The sequence below is a fragment of the Lagopus leucura genome, unplaced genomic scaffold, assembly GCF_019238085.1.
Source record: "Lagopus leucura isolate 7727_CA_CO unplaced genomic scaffold, USGS_WTPT01 Super-Scaffold_797, whole genome shotgun sequence".
NCBI lineage: Eukaryota > Metazoa > Chordata > Aves > Galliformes > Phasianidae > Lagopus > Lagopus leucura.
This window is the reverse complement of record NW_024962259.1, coordinates 316,130-336,085: the sequence shown is the minus strand read 5'-3', so window position 1 is coordinate 336,085 and position 19,956 is coordinate 316,130. Positions and strand designations below refer to the sequence as shown.

At 51.1% G+C, this 19,956-nt stretch overlaps 1 long non-coding RNA gene across 1 annotated transcript in view; it reads right to left on the bottom strand.

The window, feature by feature from the left end:
* Nucleotides 1–18,921: 18,921 nt before the first annotated feature.
* Nucleotides 18,922–19,956, bottom strand: part of LOC122176643 — a 37,552-nt gene continuing 36,517 nt past the window's right edge. Inside the window, exon 3 of the long non-coding RNA XR_006177790.1 lies at nucleotides 18,922–19,159. This is a non-coding gene — a long non-coding RNA (uncharacterized LOC122176643). The remainder of the gene's footprint in view (nucleotides 19,160–19,956) is intronic.

Below are 19,956 nucleotides of genomic sequence, written 5' to 3'. Positions count from 1 at the left end.
ATGCTGCCTCTGTTTCCACAACTTCTGGTTTCCCTGGGCACACTTGTGCCATTGCAGTAGCCACACTGGCTCCCAACAGTGATGCTTCCCCTGAAAGCTGCACGCTTTGAATCATGCTATGGAACAGCAGCTCTACCCCTTTCCATGGAGCAATCTCTCACAGCACCTTCCACCACCCCCACAACGCAGTGGGAAGGATGGAAGTGCATGCTACAGAAGTGCTCAGTCATCTCCCCACATCCCTGAGCATCCTCTGTACTCCTTGCAAAAAAGCCGTGGAACACTGGAGAGAGGCTCATCAAGGGCACTGCATCATGGTGCACAACCACTGAGGAGAGAGTGTGGGTTTGCACAAGCCTTGCTTTCCCAGTGGCATAAACAGGCAGCAAAAGAAGTCTTTTTGCATGCCCTACTTGAATGCCAGGGAGCTCAGAGCCCAGAAGGACACATCCAAGAGGTCCCTGTGGGCTCTCAGCAGCACCCGCAGGGAGAGCACCAGCACCGCATCCCAAACAGCTGCTGGCAGCCAGCTCCTAGGCAAACAATCCTTCTCGGCTCAGCCTTAAAGGGGTCAGGAGCCTTTCAGTGCATGGTCTGGCACAGCCTCAGCTCCCCAAGTCCAGATCCCACTGGCTTGAATAGGAGCAAGGCGCCTAAGTCCATCTGGCCCTGACTTCACAGCATCACCCGAGACACACAGTCTGGGCAGTGCTGCTGCTGCCTGCAGCCCTCCTCTAGAACACACAGCTGCTTCCACCCATCCCTGAGCCCTGCACAGGGACTGTGACCATGCCAGCACTGCAAGCACTGCGGCCCTGAGCTATGGCAGGCACCAGCCTGTGGCTGGCAGAGGGACTGAGGGCTGTTTAGGGCATCTCCCTCCTCCCTGGATACTGCTGGAGGTTTGCTCCAGCTCCTCACTAATTATGCCTGTCTCACTCAGCTGTTATATAATAGGTGAAAAATGCATTTGTCTGGGTGTCAGAAGAGGGGACTGCCAGGAGCCAGGGCTCAGGACAAGAAAAGCTGTGCCCTCCAACTTCCTGCAAAGGGCCGTACCCCACCAGCAGCAAAGGTGCACATTCCTCCATCTTGTTGGAGAACAGGTGGCTGCCTCACAGCACAGGCAAGGTTCTAGAAGATCAAAGCAATCTTTCACTATTTTAACCTCTGAAAACTCTATTTAACATTTGACCATGTATTACTTTGCCCAGGGTTAGGAAACATCTTTCTCTCCAGAACAAAGCGGTGCTCAGCTGCTTTGCAAAGGTGTCAGAAGCATCCTCAGTGCCACCCACCACAGCAGCAGTGCAATGGGCAACTGCTGCAACACAGGTGAGAAGCCTGAGCTGAGCAGGGCTTTAGCATTGCTTTTTATGGTGAAGCTGAAGGAATAAGGCTGGATAGCATAAAGGATAAGTATCTTAGATTACATTAAGGAAAAATACTGCTCCCTTGGTTAAGAGGTCAGTGCCAGGGATGTCCCACAGGATCATAGCCCTGCCTGGCACAGCTGGGTGCATTCTATCTTTGCATCCACACATTGGGCTCCCTAAAACCAACTGCCTGAAGGATGCTCTGAAACCAAGAAGTAAACAGGGACTGCAGAGCCTAGAGACACAGCACAGCAGGGAGGAGATAAAGCCCCAATTGCACATCCCTCCCTTGGCCACAGCAATGCTGGGTCACCTGCGTCATCCTCCAGCCAGCAGCACCCACAAGGCCGAGATCTATTTTGTTTGTTTTCCCAATTTCTCAGCAGCAAACCAGGCCAATTGGAAAGAAAAGAGGCAAAAAACAGAGGGGAGGAGAAAGGAGGCGGGGTGGGAATTAACTCTTTGCAGTCAGACTGTCTATCTTCATGAAATGCTAATCCTGCCAAGGCAAGGGCAAAGTTGAACTCGGGGGCAAGGGGCTTTGCTCTGCCCTTGGAAGGGGTTTGCAGTGTGGCTGTTGCTGGGTGACTGCAGGATGCACTCCCTGGATGCTGCTTTGGAGAGACTCAGTGCTTTATCTCACTTCACAAAGTGCTCATTTCCAACTGCTATGCCCCTGAAACCTGTACTCCGTCCTTAACTTTCTCCAGCTCCTCAGTATGCATTATTTTCAGGGCTGGTGAAAGATTTTCAAGCTTTCAGGCAGGCAATAAGCTGCACTCAGCTTGCTTAACAAAAAACAACAGCTTCCCAAAGGCAGCAATCTGACCCGCAGCATCAGATCTGAGTTTCAGCATCCAGGCAAGGATCCCATCCTGCACCAAGCATCCGCACGCAAGGCTTTATTTTATCTGAAAAAGCAAACTTATTTCCAAGTGTTCCCATTCCAGCACACTCATCACCCAATGCTGTACGAGCACAGTGCGGGTGGGTCACATCTCCATGGCAACACCACATCCCAGCAAGGAAGAAAACCAAGGGATGGGCAGTGAAGAAAGCTGTGATATCACCATCAGGCAGCCAATGGGCAGCGGTGGAGGTGATGTCATGGCCTCACCCTCACCCCCAGCCCCACAGCAGGGACTGCAGGGTGACCCTGCGGCCTGAGCACCCCCACAGGAGAAGTGCATTGTGTTAAACTCATTTGTGGACTCAGTAAAGTGGGGAAACAACCACGAGTGAGGCATTCACCTGCTGCAAGGGCCAGCAGCGCAGGGCAGCTCCCCAGAAAGTCTGCCATTGAGTCTCCAAAACTCTGCAATCACATCCCATCAGCAGAGGGCTGCTGCACTTTTGCTTCAAGTGAGCATCATCAGGTTGAAGTTTGCCGGAGTTAACACCAAGCTGATCCACATCCCTAGTATTTAGGATTTTTACCCCAAGTCTGGAGAATTTCTGGTCAGCTCAGCAGATGAGAATTCCCAAGCAGGTGAACAGGGGTCACACACTGCCCTTGAGACCACCACTTTGTGACAGCATCAGCATGGAAAGTCTCAGTGACACTGAGAACAGCCACCACGCAGGCAGGGCTGCACCACGATGCTGACTTATGATTTATTGCTCATGAAATCATTGCTGAGGAAACAGCCACAGGGGAAAGAAAGGGGGACAGGGACCGCACTGCCAGTCAGCACAGGTGGCAGCACCAGGAGAGCACAAAATTAACACAGGAGAAGCACAAAGGTTTGGACTGAGCAGCTCAGACACATCTGAGTGCAGGCAGTGTCCCCTGTCTGGTCCCCCGCCTGGCATGGGAACCGCGTGACTCAACGGGTGACTCAGCCCTCTCTCACCCTGAGCCAGGGATGAGGCACTGTGTGCACTCAAGATTAACCCAAGCTCCCCAGAAGCAGTGTGTGTGTGTGCACACAGTGTCCCCTACACTGAGCTCAGGACCCTGATGCAGCCCCCAGCCCCAAGAGCAGCCCCCCCTCCCAGCAGCCCCGGTGGCCTTGGCACAGTGCAAGTGGCAGCTGGGCACACTGAGTCACAGCTCACCTGCTCAAACACCCGGCCACGTCACTCCCCAGAGGCACTGTTGCCAAAACGGAGGCTTGGCCGCTCCCAAGAGATGCGAGGAAAACTTGGCTGGGGACAGAGGATGGGGCACGAGGACTTTGCTGCTGCCACCAGCCCTGGGGACACAGTGATGGAGCCCACGTCCTGGTGGTGAGGAGTGAGCACCAGGTGGATGGATAGAAAAGCTCTTCATTTTCCTTTCTGCATTTTTCTGAGGTCTACAACTTCCAGGCTAGCAGCTACAGTGGATCAGGAAGCACCAGATTCCTAACACTAATCCCAAACGTGGAATATATTGCTGGCAGCAGCCAGGATTGGAGCCTGGGAACCCAAAGCCAGATCCACAGCTCTTGTACAATGCATCTCACCTGCTGCTCATTCACACGTAGTTTTGCCATAATTGCTCATTTAGCAGGAGGAAGACTGAGCTCATTAACAAGCTAAATTACCAAGATCCTGATGATACCGATGCTTTGGCTGCTCAGCAGCCCCATACCATAAGGTTAGCCACAAAACACAGAGTATCACTGCAGACTTCAGGATAATCCAATAGAACCTGGTTCAGTGCCAAGTACAGATTTGAACATATCAATGGCAAAGACCGGAGAGCTCTTCCAGTCTTTCATCTGCTAGACAAGGTTTGCCAAGAGCAGCCAATGGATGCACGGTTTGCAAGAAGAAAGCTCTGCAAACCACTGCATTCGCACAGAAAACCTGCAACTGCTCCAGAGCACACTGACAGCAAACCCAGGTAACTGCCTGGCAGTGCAGCCCCGCTGTTTGCTGTCCACACAGCAGCTGACAGCCACAACAACCACGCACCCACTGCACATCACACCCAGTGCCAGCACCTCCCCAGGCTCTCCTTCCACTGCCATTCAGAAAAGCAGGGGAGGAAGAGGAGCTGTCAGCCCTCCTCGGGCTGTTCCTGCCCAACAGGTTTTCTCTCCCGTCTCACGTTGTTACTGTTCCCATGCAACCCCCCTGTAGGCATATTGGGGCATGTCCGGAAACGATTACGATCAGCTACAATAACGCTGGAGCAGCCCCAGAGCTCAGCCAATGCCGAAAAACACTCTGTTCCTTCGTTTATGAATGAGTAAACCCTTATGCTTTCTATAAACGTCAAGATAAATTACCTGTGGGCATTCCCCTCTTAGCACAAACAGCCACTCCAGCCCTGCAGCTTTTTAATGGAGACATCATCCGAAATTGCTTTTTCCTGGACAGGTGGAGGGATAACAAAGGAGGGGGCAATGATTGCCCCCAGAGCTCCGGAGCTTTGACCTTCCCAATGCCACCTGCAAGGCAAAAAGCCTTCAGAGGATTTTTCCAAGTTTAGAAGCAAAATGCAGGTTCTCCATCTTCTTGGGGGGGGGAAGAGGGAAAAGGGGGGTGAGAAAAGCAAACGCTGGGTGCTTCAAGGGGAGCAGAGCCCATTGCTTTCTCATTGGGAGAGCTGTAAGACTTCTCCCACAGAAAGAACTCTTTGGGTAGAAACCCAAAAGCACTGCAAAGGGGCTCAGCAGCCCCCGATCAGCCCTCAGCCCATCCCCACTGGGACAGCAGCCAAGGGAATGCCTCATCCTATGCCGTCATTCCCTGCTCCGCCATCATTCCCCCCCCTCTCCCTGTGTTTTCCAAAACACACCTGGAACAGAAGCAGCTCCCTTAAATGCATATGATTCACCTTCTTCCAGCATTGATAAGGGACGTCTAAAAATATATGGGGAGATAATGATCTCCGAGATGCAGTTGTTGGCCTTTCTGGCATAGCAAACATGGCCCAAAGAGCACAGAAATGATCAAGTGTCCATTCAATAACACATGCCTACATTTTTTATCTAGGGCCAGGGTATGGAAACAAAGGCAGATGCCACAGCGCTCTCACACTGGGCTCTGCCAGCAGCAGGCTGCTCATAATCAACAGCACCAACGCAACTCAAAGCCACACACACTCTTGGCTGGGGGTGAGGAAAAGCTCAGAAGCATTTCTAGGCCACAGAGATCCCTTAGGCCTCATGGCACAGTCACTGCCACAGCAGTACCTCCACGGGAGCAGCACATTACAGTGACATCAGTTTGGCAGCAGTGACAGTGATCACCACTTGCATTGCAGTTTCAGGGTCTGCAAGCTGCCATGAAGCTGAGGAGCTCACAGCAGTGTGCAAGTGCATCATGACACCTGCATAGCACCGTGCACAGCTGCATCCCCACCAAGAGCACCAGCTGGGGGAAGGAACCTGGGAAAAACACCACCAAACCCTCCACTGGCTTCCTTCAGGCCCTGACTTGTCAGACAGGCTTGCTGTGGTGCTGCTGCTTATCCAAACATCTTCATCTCTTTCATAAATTCAATCCCTCCTTATCAGCCATCAGGAGGAAATGCAGGAGCTTTAGCGACTGAAGTGCAGGGAAGAGTGCAGCTTTGATTAACCCACTTACTCCCCAGAGGTCACTGGCAGTTCAATCACTGTGGATTCACATGTTCTCAATCACGTACTGGGAAATTGGGCTGGAGTTGAAAGTTTTCTTTGCATTCAGGAGAAAGCAGGAGCGTGGGGGGGGGGGGGGTCTGCAAATATTAATTTCAGTTCTCCACTGCCAGTTCCCATGACTAATACAGGGCTGTCAAAAACTAACAGCTCCGCTTAAAGCTTCAGCCTCCAGAGCCGTGGCAGTAAACAATCTCAGCTTCGTGGTTTGTGTTCTGGAAATGACAGTTCTGTTGCAACAGGCTGCCAGGAAGATTTGTTTCTGGGTGACCGGAGTGCACCCCCAAAGACTAATGCTTCAACGCAAATTGAAAACTCCAAGAGATCTCCTCGGAAAGGAATTGCATTGCTTTTATATGCCTGTTGCTTGTATGTGAAAGCACAGGGAGTTGGAGTGCTCTGGGAGCTGTTTGCTCCCGCAGCTGAGCAAGCTCCCAACACAGCAGCGGTGTTTGCAAAGGGTGCGTTTCAGTGGGGAGCTGCACCTCCTAGGACACAGCCAGCACCCACTGCCTGCTCACAGCAGCCATGTGCTGTGTACCAGCTGAGGTCTCCCAGTTCCATTTGCAACACAGCAATGATTGGCATGTTGGTTGTTCACCTAAATTAATTGAGTGCTTCTCTCTTTACTTCAGCCCAGCTGCAGAGCAGGTGGATTCCCCCATCCCTCCCATGCTCAGCACTCAGACACCCACTTTTCATAACATCATAGAATGGTTTGGGCTTGCAGAAGCTGTAGGTTCTCTCTGGCAGAAAAGGGGAAGGCTTTTCAAGGATTTCCTCCTGGTTTCCAGGTGCTCCACCACAACAACACTGAGCCCAAATGCTCTGTTCTGCTCCAGAACAACCGGACTGAAGTAGGCAAAACAAAAAAAAAAAAAAAAAAACACAACCCAACAGCCTAAAAGCTGCCCCAAAATGCAAGTTCTCTGTGCCCAGCAGGAAGCCCAACATCCTGGACGCACAGGAAGAGCTGCTCAGCTCACCAGCCAGTGCTTCCCACTTCAACCCAAACTCCTGCCAGCACAGAGCTTAGAGAAAAGCAGCTGGGGAGGGAAGGGATCCCACTCCCAGGTTGCCCAAGGGCACCAACACTGGGAGGAGCTGAGCCCTCTGCCAGGCTGGCCAGGCTTGTTAGTAAACTGCTGCTGGGTGGAAAGGCAGCTGGGAGGTGAATGGGAAACCAGACTGCTCACTTCTACAAAGGGCTCTAATAGGCCATGGAAAGCTTTCCATGGGGAACAGGGAGTAAACACATCACCTGAGGCAGCTCAAACTGCACAGAAGGATACCTCAGAACAGCAGAATTGGGCTGGATTACATAGCCAGATAAGTTTTCTCCTAGATTTAATCTTTTTAATTCATTGTCATTCTCATAATAACACTCTGTGCTTTTAATTAAGTAAACCACAATAACATTTCAAGGAGACAGCCGAACAAAGGGCTGGCTCACTCTCAGCAGTGCTGACATGTGGCATCCACCTCCCTGCCAGGTGGTGATGCTGGAGAAACATCTCTGCAGACCTGGCAGGGGACTCCTCCAAAAGGCTTCTCCTCACTGCCCACATCCCCCAGCCTGCTCTGAATCACCCTTTGGAAGCCTGAGTGTGACCAAAGAGGGTTGTCAGCATCACTTGGCATTACTGAGCTGAGCTCCGAGACACACTGCCCCATGTCCACTGCAAAAGGCCCCTGACAGACAACTGGGACTCAACCATGGGATTCAGCATCTGTATTCAGCCTAGCAAGTCTAATGGGCACCGTGTAACACCCAAACCCCAACCCATTACACTCCTGCTACTGCTTCCCCAAAAAGCCAACCAGCCCTCACGCTCTCATGCCAAAGCTCTACATCAGAAGGGCATCAGATTTCCAAAATCTCTATTTGTCTTTAAAAAAGGAGGCTGGGGGGACATCCAGAAGCATTTCTTCATTCCTCAGGAATGATTAATTATCTGCCTTGGTGGAGTGTAAAATATCTCACTAGCACTGTAGGCTGGCCTGAGTTATTGAGTGCTCTGAAAGCTCCCCAAACCCTAGCGTAGCCCAGCAAGGGCTGTGTGCTGAAATTCAATTGCATGCTGCTGCAGGAATAGGGCTGGGGACTTGCGCTGTAGCAAGGGGCCAGGTTCTTAAAATGAAAGCAGTTCTTAATAGTCTGCAATTGAAGCAGACAGTGGCTGTATCAGCAGAAGAAAAAGACTTGCTTGAAGCTGCATTGGTCCCAGCCAAAGAGCAGAGGACATTGCCCAGCCTGCAGCAGGTGATGGGTAAGGCTGGTGCCCCTCAGGAGGGCATACTGTGAAAGTTGTATTGAAGCAGAAATGTAAAACTTCAGCCTGAGGAAATGAGGCTCACTTTGGGTCATTGCGTTTCCTCCATCACTTTACAAATGATATGCATCTCAACTGATTAAAAAGATAAAATAACTTTTCCTTCCTTAAAATCATGCCCACAGACCCTGGAAGTGCCGCCCACCCCCATACCCCAGCATTTCTCCCAATGCTGCTGCAGAATTTGCACAGATAGGCAGTTATTTTCCTTTTCCCTTCAGCAGAAAGGCTCCAGATCTCCTGACTGCACAGAAAAGAAAGCATCTCCCCTTTAAGCTCAAAACCCAGAAGTTAAACAAAAAAGAACCTCAAACTATATTATTGGGTTATATGGGTTTTCTCCTTCAAACCACATGGTTTGGAGTGCTCAGTTTGTGATTTCCATGTCCTTGCACCTGGCAGCCCTCCCACGGCTGCTCCAGTGGAGACCTCAAGGGCTGCTCAGAAAACCCCTGTCCATCACGTGTCCCCAGGCTGTCCCCACACAGTGACAGTCCAGCTTTGGAAGTCACAGCCAGCACATGGCAGGCTCACAGAGAAGCACATGCAGCAGAGGAGCCAGAGTGAAAGAGATGGAGATTTCACAGCAGTGAAGGAGAATATGGGTTTTCTCAGCAGGTGTAAGAGAAACTTCTGAGGTACATCACAGCAAGAAGCCAATACACCTGCAGGGCACTTGCAGCTCTCACAAGCAATTTGCTGTTTCCTCCCAAGTGCATCCTGGCCAGCAAACAGGACAGCAGCACAATGCATCCTGCAGGGATGCTCCTGCAGTGCTCAGCTCTCAGCAGCCACTGCCATCCCCGCAGACCCCATCTTCACAGTACCATCCCTGGAAGTGTGCAGTAGCTGGGTATCACCAGGAAGCTCTCACTCCTGGAAAGATGAGCTCAGACAGGAGGGATTCAGGGCATTTCTTTTCCTACACAACTCACTGCAGCCAGCTGCTTTTCCAGGCACTACATAAAGCAGCTGTTCTAGTCTTGAGGAAAAGCCTTTAAGGACCAAAGCATGCACTGGAAGCAAAGCACTCTGGTGCCCAAGCAAACCACAGCCCTGGAAGAAGGCTCTGCCCCTGCCAGCACCAAATGGGCCAAGCGGATTCAGGGCTCCAGAGCTGTCAAACCATCACCTTTCACCAGATCCTTCTGCAGGATTTATAGTCCCCTCCCACACACTCCTGCCCTTATCCAAAATCCTCTTGCCAGCCTCTTACTCTTTGCAGGATCTGGCCCTGGCCTCTCCTCCGCCTCCAACCGGGTGTGTCCTCCCCATCCGCCGTGCCAAAGCCTCAGACATGGTGGGAGGTGACATTTCCGCCCTGCTCCCAGCCCCAGGAGGCTCAGAGGGGTGGGAATTTGGTGGGAGAGCATCACAGACAGAGGCCCGTTAACTCCTGATGTCCTGAGGGACGCTAGTGCCGCTGAGGAGGACACCCCTGTGCACCAGCAGTGCCACCACCCAACACATCCTGATGGCCCACGCAGAAAGGGAAGCTCCCCACAACAGAATAGGGAGAGGGTGGAGTTCACCAGCCAGGTACCCAGCAGATCACCATGCGGTGCTGAGATGAGACATCTCTTATTCTCTCCACCAGCCCACAACATCCTATGTTACATAGAGAGCTGGGACCACGCACTGTGCATCACCACAGACTGCACCAGGTGAACTGCATTCCAGCCACACAAGGCTCTTTACCTCATCCCAGCTACCCAGATTTCCAACTTCATCCCAACTCTTTTTGGTCACTGAACCCTATCCCTTTTTGTCCCCACCCAAAGGCAGCTACACACAGAAGGGCAGGAGATGTGCAGCCACATTTGCTGTTGGCTCTTCACATCCCTGTAGGTGCCTTGACTTCTTGTTGTGATGTCCCTTCAAGTTTCTCCTACATTCTCTGGATCCTGTCAGAAACTCTGTTCCCTCTTTGATGCTGAGAAATGTCCACCTCTTTCACTGTGGTTTGTCTGCTGAATGTGATTTTTCCATGTGTTTTTCCTGCTTGTGGACTTGATGATCCCCAGAGGTCCTTTCCAACCCCTATGATACTATGATCCAGGAGAGCGACCGCTCACAAGGTGGGCAGATGCCAGAGCCCAAGGTACTTTTCCCAGGAAGCAGTGACTTTCCTCCATGCTGAGGACACAGCAAAATAGATTACAACTACACTGAAAGCCCAAGGCTGTCTGCTGAGCTTCAGGACCAAGAACCCAAGCGGACATGCTTATGCAGAGCAGCTCCATAGCTGGAAGAACACCAGAGCACACATTCAAACCAGAAAACCTGCAGTGAAACCCCTCCTTGCCAAGACCCTGCTGCCTCCAGAGCATCAAGAAATGATAGCAGAGCCCTCCATCCCCATCCCAGACCTGAGGCAGCCCGCACCTGGCTTTGCCCTAAGCCCATCATGTGCAGCAGATGCTCATGCCAGCAGCAGCCGCTGCACCACCTCCCTGTTCCAAATCAGATTAAACCCACCAAGCCGCCGGGGCCATGCAGGTTGCAGCGTTAATTAAATCAGATTTACTCCCCTCGCCGCTTTCTCCCCTTTCCCAGAAGGAATTCTAATGACTGCAGAAAGCCGGGCAGGGGGAAGGGCTACAAGCATCACACAGGACTGCTGACAGGAGGGAAATCAGGAAATGCAATGCTTAATTCTCTATTTCTGGTAATCCTCCACAGGAGCTCCAAACACCCAGCTGGGTGCAGAGCTCGTGGCACTGCTCACCCAGCATGGCAGGCAGCAGCCAAGCCAGGGAATCACATTGAGTTTGTTGCCAGCACTGGCGGCTTCACTTTGGGATAACACTACTGAAGGAGGCTGCTAAGCAAAAGCAGGGTGCCCATCTGCATACTCCATCCTTTTATTCTGCTGGCAGAACTCCCATCCCTGCACAGCTCTGCAACCCAGCAGCACATTGCACTTTTCAAGCCTCCGTGGCCAATTCACACCCAGCTCAAATTGCTCGAGACCAAAGGCAATTACAGGTTTGGTTTTGTTGTTTTCTGATGGCGGGTGAGATGGCTCACGTTCCAGAAACCACCAGTGCTGCTTTTCCAAAGCAAATGTTGGTACAGGGCAGGAGAGCTGGAGCAGCAGACCCAGCTCATGAGGACACACGTGCTGCTGGCAGAGCACAGCACAGCTCCAGGCTGCACCCTGGGACCTCACTCCACTGCTTTGCAGGAGCAGAAGCCCCAAAGCAAGCTTTCTAATGGCATTGCCACACAGCCATAAAAGATGGGTTTCTGTCTTAGCTCAGCAAAGAAAAAAACTCCAGGATCTCAGCAATCCATGACCCTGCTGCTTAATCTACCTCCAGCAGAACCCTGGACTTGATGTTGCTAAAGGTTGTCTGGGTCACACATCTCCAGGTCCTTTGGTGCTGATGGCACAGTAACATCACTGCCAAGCTGCAGGTCGTGATCTCCCCCCAGCCCCATCTCAAGCTCCTCCAGGTTGGCAAAGCTATCACTGGAGACTGAAGTGCAGAGGGAAGTCAGGAGGAAGGAAGCACACTCAGAATCAGGGCTTGCCTGCAGAGCTGGAGGTGGGAATTACACTATCAACTTTTAAACATCCATTTGGCTGTATTTTTAGCCTGCAATAATGATGTAGCAAAGATGGGGAGATATGGTTGGTTTTCCCATTGTTCTGCGAGCACATGAACCCAAACACAACACAAACCAGTCATCACCACCACAACCACAGGAGCAATTCCCCCCCCTCACATTCCTCTGCACATTTCCACACCGCAGCACACACCCACATCCCCAGGAGAGGGAAGCCAGCTTCCCAATTACAGTAATTAACATGATGTGTATTAATAAATGAGTCTGGTTTTCCCAACAGGGTAACCTGCAGGGGCTTGTTGGGAGGCCTGGTCCCTTTTCAGACTGCCAGCATTTGGGGGACGAGGCCATGGGGACTCCAGGAGAGCCCCAACACACCTCCTGCTCCAGTGCAGGGCAGTGGGATGGGGCCAGTGTCCTCACCTGCCCCAGAGCATCACCTCATGCAAAGCCTTGAACAAACAAGCTGGAGAGCTGGAAGCTTGCTTGGCCACAGGCAGATGCTCTCAGGGATCCTGCCTACATCTTGTCCCCATGTTCTTCCAACTCACTGACTATCAGACTGCACACACCTCCATTTCTGCCTCCTGGCAGAACTGACCCTTCCACTCCAGCTGCTTCCTCCTCTTCCCACAGTCCAAGGAGTTTGATATGGCTTTTTTGTTCGCTGGTGGTGTTTTTAAGGCACAGGGTGAAGGTTTATAAAGGATCTGCCCACTCCAAGACCTGCCCTTCCCAATTCTTCAGCCTGTTTTTCTTGCCCAGTCAAGAAAACACACAAGGAGCAAGACTGTGTATAAGAGGACATAGCAATTTACCCCAGCATCCAAGGCAAGCTATGCCACTTATCACACAAGCCACCTCCTCCCATTGCTGCCTGCACAGGGATGGGGTGACTTCACCTTCCCTTGAGCACAAGCATGCAGTCATACCACAGCCCTGGGGCAGCTTCTTTGCCCATCACTGATCTTGCAAACCTCCACCCTACCACGGGGCATGAGTTTTTAAGAGTATCTGGAACTCATCCCAAGGAGTTTTGTTGCCTGCAGCATCCCTGCAGCTGGGATTGCCCCCATCTGATCCCCATAGATCACCTTGCCCCATCCCCTCCCCAGCTCAGCTGGCTTTCCATCTCCTAGTGCTCCCTACAGCATAGACAATAACATTGCTTTTTATATGGAAAACAGTTAAATGGAATCACATTTTTAAAAAAAAAAAAAAAAAAAAGGTATTTCCACCTCACTGCCTACAGCCAGGCTGTGCCTTTCCCTTCCCCTCCCCACCAGACTCTGCTATCAGGCCTCTAAGCCTTTTTAATTGAAAAAATGTGATTTAGGCTAATTGACAGCAGATGAGTTACACTGCTAAAAAGCAAAGGAGCATTTGATCAATTTGATTTATGGCAGCAGAGAACCAGCCTTCCCAGGTCTTTGCATCCCACTTCCAGCCTTGCTGCCAAAGCAGTTCAGCTGGCAAAAAAAAGTAATTAGTGTTTAATTTCTTAACAATTTTTTTTTTACCTTCCTTTTAATTGCTCTACATAAAACTGTCCTAGAATTTTACAGCCTCCCAAGCTATGTCCTGGTCCAGCTCTCTTTGCTGGTTTTAATTAGGGTGAGAGACGGCTGGCACATTAATTTAAAGAGGAGGGGGAGGGCACTAGACCACGCTCCAGGAAGGTTTGGCCATTACAATACCCAGCTGGTATTCACCAGCACTGCACAGGGAGCAGGGCCCCCCAGGAGCAGCCTGCATGACCTGAAGGCCACCATGCCCTGTGACAGGAAGGTTTGACTTCTGTTCACCAGAAGCAAGCAGAGGGAGGTATTTCCTGCAGGAGAATTTCCTCTCCTTGAAGGCAACTGAAACATGAAGGCTTAGAGGGGAAAGCTAGCTTAGCTCTGAGCATTTGCTCCCAAGCAGCTTTGGAGCTAATCAGCATTCCTACAGGATTGGGGTTGGCAGCACCCTGATGTTGCTATTCCTCCCATGGATTTACCAGGATGCAATGCATGCACTGAGTCCCCACATGAACCATGCAGAATGCACTCCTAAAGCATCCCCCAAAGCTGAGAGAGTCAGAACAGAGCATCCTTCCCATTTCTCAGCCCTTCAGGGTGGCTGCAGCCTGGGCAGGGAGCTTTCATCAGCCCATTTCTACTTTCTGATATGATAAAGCTATGATTATGGGTTTGAGGAAAGTCACGAGCAAGCTGGAAGAGAAAGATCTGCCTGAGGGGCAGCTGGAACATGAGCCTGGCCCTTGGCAGGACAGCATCACCATTGCTCTCAACAAGGGCTTCCGCAAGCAAGTTTCTGTGCAGAAGGTAGGAAGCTTATGAGGATAAGCAAGAAGGGGAAGAGTTGAAGAAACAGCTGAGAAATACCTGAAGCAATGGGAGAGAGATATATTTGCCTCTGTTTTCCCCTATTGGCCCTTCTTAAAAAAAATCTCAGGATGCCTGGAAAGGATTTTTCCACGGGAAAGCAAAGGATTAGGCCCTTAACTAACAGTCAGCAAGCTTGGATTTGCTCAGCTGTGTTGTCTGAAGAACAGAAAACAATAATCAACTATTTCTTTCCTGGGTTCAGCCCTCTCCACACACTAAATCCCTTGGCTGCATCACACCAACACAATAGCTGAGGCATGCAACCCCAGCCCTGCTTATCTGCATGGACATCAGTCAAGTCCAGGAGCACAGAGCACCATGCAACAGCCAGGAGAGGTTCAACAGCACATACCTCCCCTCAATACTTTCTAGCACAGAGCTGAGCTCAGCTCCTGCAAAGGCCCAGCACTGCTTCTGCAGGGAGCAGGTCAGTGATTGAAGGTAAGGAACACCTGCAAAGGGGCTTTGAAAACAGCCAGGACAGCTGGGAAGTCATCAAGAGGATAAAATCACCCCCAGGTGCTCAGCCTTGCTACCATAGGAACGAAACCAGTAAAGCTCTACACAACAAAAAAATGCATCTTGCAGAGACCAAAGCTGCTCTTCCACAGAAAGCCCTTGTAAGTATGGCTTGTTTCAGGCTGATTTGGTAATGAGAAGTAATACACATTAATCACAACCATTTCTACAACATGATCCCTGTGGTCACACAGGGAGCTCTGTAAGCACCAGGTCTATCCAGAGCAGTCTGTCCCCAGGTACTTTCACATTCCCCCAAGCTACTCTCGAAAGGAAAAAGAGCTTTAAAGCACAAAACAAGCAAAGACCCTTCTTCACCCTTCTCACAGGTTATGAAATACCATACACTACTGCTTTTTCACTTCAGTAAAGATAAAACCAACTTCTTTAAGCTCTTACAGTAGCTAGAGCACACAAACCCACACACCAGTTGGCCAGACACAACAGTTTCTCCTCTAAGGAGATCAAGAGAAAATCCTAGCATAGAGATTCCAATGCCTACAGGCTCACCTACTAATCCCACCTTGTAGGTGGCTTCAGATCAAGCCTGAGCCCAGCCTACATCCCATGGTGGAGCTCACCATCACCCTTTCTTTCAGCTGCAACAAGAAACCAAAGCTAGCCACATCCTCCTCCTACTTACAGAAGAGAAAACTGCAAAGTTTGGTATTTTAGAGGAAGAAAACAGATCAACCAACTCACCAGGCAGCAGAACATGGCGAAGAGCTTCTTCCCTCCAGTAAATCCCACCACAAAAACCTGAGTCCCCTCCTCCCTGCCCTGTTTAAAGAACAACCCCCGCCTGCTCCAGGCACCAACGAGATGCACCTGAGCAGGGCAAGAGTTCCAAAGGGAGAAGTGCCCCAATCCCCTCCCCAGCTGTGCAGGCTGATGAAGAGCACCTGTGCCTCTTTGAAGACGTGAGCTGAGCTGAGCTGTTACCTTGCCCAAACAATCTCTAAAGGGTTTTTATCATGCTTGTTTTGCTCTTCTCTGCTCTAAATCAGACAAACAGCAGTGTGAGAGAGATGCTGAAGAGCATAGAGGGGAAAGGTCCCAAATAATGGATTGAGGAAAGAGGGAAGAAATTTTGCCCTAACACCAAATGAGTCGATGGAACAATACTCCTTTCATAGGCCTATTGCAGCCTTGTTTTCTGATAGAGATGTAACGTTCATGCCCCCTTTAATAAATAAAACAAACCAATCAGTTTTGTAGATGGTGACTGATGGGAATTGTATCTCCAGCACTGGAGCAATGCAGCAACCAGCACAGCCCAATGCATCCTGCATGCAGTTGCAGCCCATTCCCAACCTGCCCACTTCCAGTACTGGGACTGGAGAAGGTCCTGAACACCCCCAGCTCCAGCAGAAGGGGTTTATGAGGCCCAGAGGAAAAATCACAGTTATAGGAGCATTTTGAGCTGCCTGTAAACGTGCACCAGATGCTGCAGGGATGGATGAATTGGGGCAGAGGTATGGTGATGAGAAGGGAGAACTGTGAATGGATGGATGGTTGGTTGAGGTGAGGGAAAGCCTTTTCTTTTCCCCCTGCAATGGCTCATGGCTTCTAATGTGGCTTTGGTCAAACTGAAGCAAACAGAATTAAGCTCACACCACGTCTGAGCCTTTTGCATCCCGGCTGCGCTCTGCTCCCCCCTTTTCCAAGCAGGATAGAAAACTTCCCAGCCCCTGAGCCTTCTCCAAAAGGAGATCCCACATTAGAAAAGCAAATCCAATTCCCCTTGTCCATCGTTCACATCTATATGTCCTGAGCAGCATTGCACACACAAGCCCTGGGGTGAACAAGGAGTGCTAAGATAGATGGAACCATAGAATCATTAGGGTTGGAAAAGGCCACTAAATTCACTAAGTCCAACCACCAACCCACAACCACCACACTGACTAACCACGTCCCGCAGCGCCTGGGGAAGGAAGCAGTAATTTGGCACCAGGGTGGCTCCAAAGTCCAGGCAGGGCCATGCAAGTGCCTATTTCCATGCAGGACCCGAGCCAAACGGAGACAGAAATATTGCAGAAGAAATGCCTTGAGCTCATGTGGCTGAGCACAGAGCGCGTCCTTATCGGCACCCATAGGCGCCAGGCTGCAGCACACAAAAGGCCCACGGCAGCCCTGGGGCTGAGCCAGCTTGTCTTAATGTTTGCCTTTGGTAAAGCAAACTAATAAATCCCCTTGGGTTTATCCATGCTTCCAGTTTATATTTATTAGCGAGAATGACAGGCAAGTTTTCCTCCCAGGTTCCACAGGTAAATAGCAATACATCTCCCACGCCCTTCCCCTTTTAACGGCCTGGCTCTCTGTTTGCTCACCATCTCTAAACAAGCCAGGATTACATGACTGACCGACGCTGAAGGCAAACAGCCTTTGAAGTCAATATTAGTTATGAACTCAGAAGGGTCCTGGGAGCTGCCGTCCATCCCCAGAGCAGGGCGGGAGGAAGGCAGCACCCATTCAGTCTTGGGGGCAGCTTTGGCAGGGAAGAGCAGTGAGAAAGGATCCCAAAAGCAGATGTACTCCAGCAGAAGTGCCAGTGGTTTGCATCCTACTGCAGAGAAACGTGGACATGTGTTGGCCATCCCGTGGTGCAGCTCTTCTTGGCCAAAGAAGAGCGTTTCTCTGGTGTGCCATCAGGTTTGGCTCACGGATGGGAATGCTGTGATTTACCCGACCACCTGCTCAGTGCTCCATGAGGCATGGCTCCGCTCCACCAGGAGGAGAAAAGAGCATCAGTCCCACCTCAAACATGAGCAGTGGCAAAGGGCTGAGCATCACCTTGGCTTCTGCCTCCAAGGACACTTCACCAATGACAACAAATTTGACACCACCATTACCCATCATTACCAAACCAAACACCAAGCAATGTCCACACATTTCTGGGCTTTGCTGTTCTGCCATAGCTTTCCCAAGCACAAAACATGGTTCTTAAAACACTCAAGTAATATTTTCAAAGGAAAGCGCCCAGAACTCCATGTTCCTGACCAAGGTTCTGCTGTTCCAGCTCAATATCGAGACCACAAGTCACTCCACCACAGCTGAACACCCAACACATTCATACACGTGTCTAAGGCTACAGTGCTTCTTAGATGTAAGGACATCCTTTTTTTTTTTCTTTTTTTTTTTTGTAATTGAAGACATAACTCTTAAAAAAGAAAAAATCAAAGGACATTTCCATGACATAAACATCCTTTTTTTTTTTTTCATGTTACGTTTCCACACAGCACCTTCCAGTGCTTCGGCTCTACAGGGTGGGAGGGAACACACAGTCCATGGACAAGAAACAACACGATTTAAGGGGATTTAATCTGCATCTCAGGAGCTCTTGGAGCAGGAGGCATGCGAGGGGAGGCTGCCTAGTTGGCGGGTGATGGTTAAGGGGTTGCAGAAAGGAAAGAGGGAAAGGACAGGGAAGAATTTTTCTGCAAAGCAAAGGCATTAAGCTCTTGGCCTGGCTTTACCGGGGCAGAAAAGTTTGCCAAAGCGCCGGTTTCCTGTGCAATCAAACCCGTCCACTCGGCAGCCCCGCGATAGGGCCATGATGTAAGTGTGGCTGAGCCAAGGCAAACGGAAAAGAACAGCGAGCACTCCGAGAGGCAACGGATTTTATTAAGCAGTTTAATTGTTTCTGAGGGTGACATTTTTCCCCTTCTTGACGTCCCCCTCGCTGCGGTTTGGCTTTGTGCCCCCCAGAATCCCACCTCACCCTTATGGGATGCGTTGGGGAGGATGCAGCCATGCAATGTGAAGGAACACAGCTCCCAGACAGTCTCAGTCCCAAGGCACTGCAGTTGCCAGCTCTTGGTGTGCTGCTCCCGTTGCTTCTCCAGAGGCATTTGCCCCTCTGCATGGGGCTGCACCCAGTGCAGGTCTGGGCATCCTCAATAAGAGCCCAAAACTCCCCAAAAGATTCAGAAAGAAGAACGGAGGAGAGAAAAAATAAAATAAAATTCCACAGCCACTTCCTTGGAACCGGGCAAGCTCTTGGTGCTTCACAAGGGAAAAAATGGAGCTACTGTTTGACCCGAGAGCATGCAGCCATCCAGCCCCACAGATCCTGAGGCCACCCGGCCAGGAGGAGGATGTGCAGAGTGCAGCAGGGAGCAGTAATTCAGCCATCCCTGCCCTGCGTGGGTGCAGGAGAGTGAGGTCAGCTCAGGACCCCGGATCACAGTGGCGGTGGTGGGTGGCTGCACTGGGGCTGTTCCCACATCAGTGCTGGGGGAAGGAGCACGGCATGACCCTAGGTGCATCCCAATCCCTGCAGGTGCTGGGCACTGTGCTGCCTCCCTCCCATCCATGGTGAGGTCCTGGTGGCTGCTCCTGCTGCAGTGCATCGGCTCTCCTCTCAGGTGCACCTCGAGCCTCCACTGCTGGCCCTGCAAAGGAAAAATCCAGCGTTAGTGGGTTGTGATGGAGGAAATCGACATTCCTCTTTCTTACCTTATGGGGTGATGGATGAGGGAGGCACACCAGCAGTTCTCAGTGTCATCTCCAAGGCTTGACACCAAGGCCAGCAGGGACCCACTGCAGCCCAACACCCACACCCAGCATAAAGGTGAGCAGGAGACATGGCTGGAGGCTGGCAAGAGGAAATCAAATGGCTGTTTCCATAGAAGAGACAAAACCACTGCACATGTGAGTGCACAGGAAGGGGAACCAGCTCATTTTACTTGTATTCATGCAAGGGATGCACAAGGGATGAAGGGACAGTGGCACGTTGCAGCACTGTGCAGAGCAGGATGCAGGGCAGCCACAAGGTTGACACAGGCTGGAAACATCACCCAACCCCAAAGAGCTGCTCTGCAGGCTGACAACTTTCCCAGCCATTTATTTTTTTTTTTTAAAACTTTTTCTTGCCGCCACTTGGATGGAGATGGGGAGAGGAAAACAGTCTGACAGCAGATGTTGTCACCAGCATGGCAATGCATCATCCCATTTGGCTTTGCTGCCCATGGTCTTCCCCTATAGGTCCCTCAGCCCAGCAGCACAGTATGGAGGATCCAAACCCCATTGCTACGTGCAACACCACCAGCTCCCATGTGGCTCAGCCCCCCCTGCTCCGTGAAGCAGGTTTTCCATCCAGCAAACCCTGCTCAAGTCCCCATCCTGCTCCAACATGAGCCAGGAGCACGCAGAAAGACGGGAATAGGTTTATGCTCGCTTATCACACCAC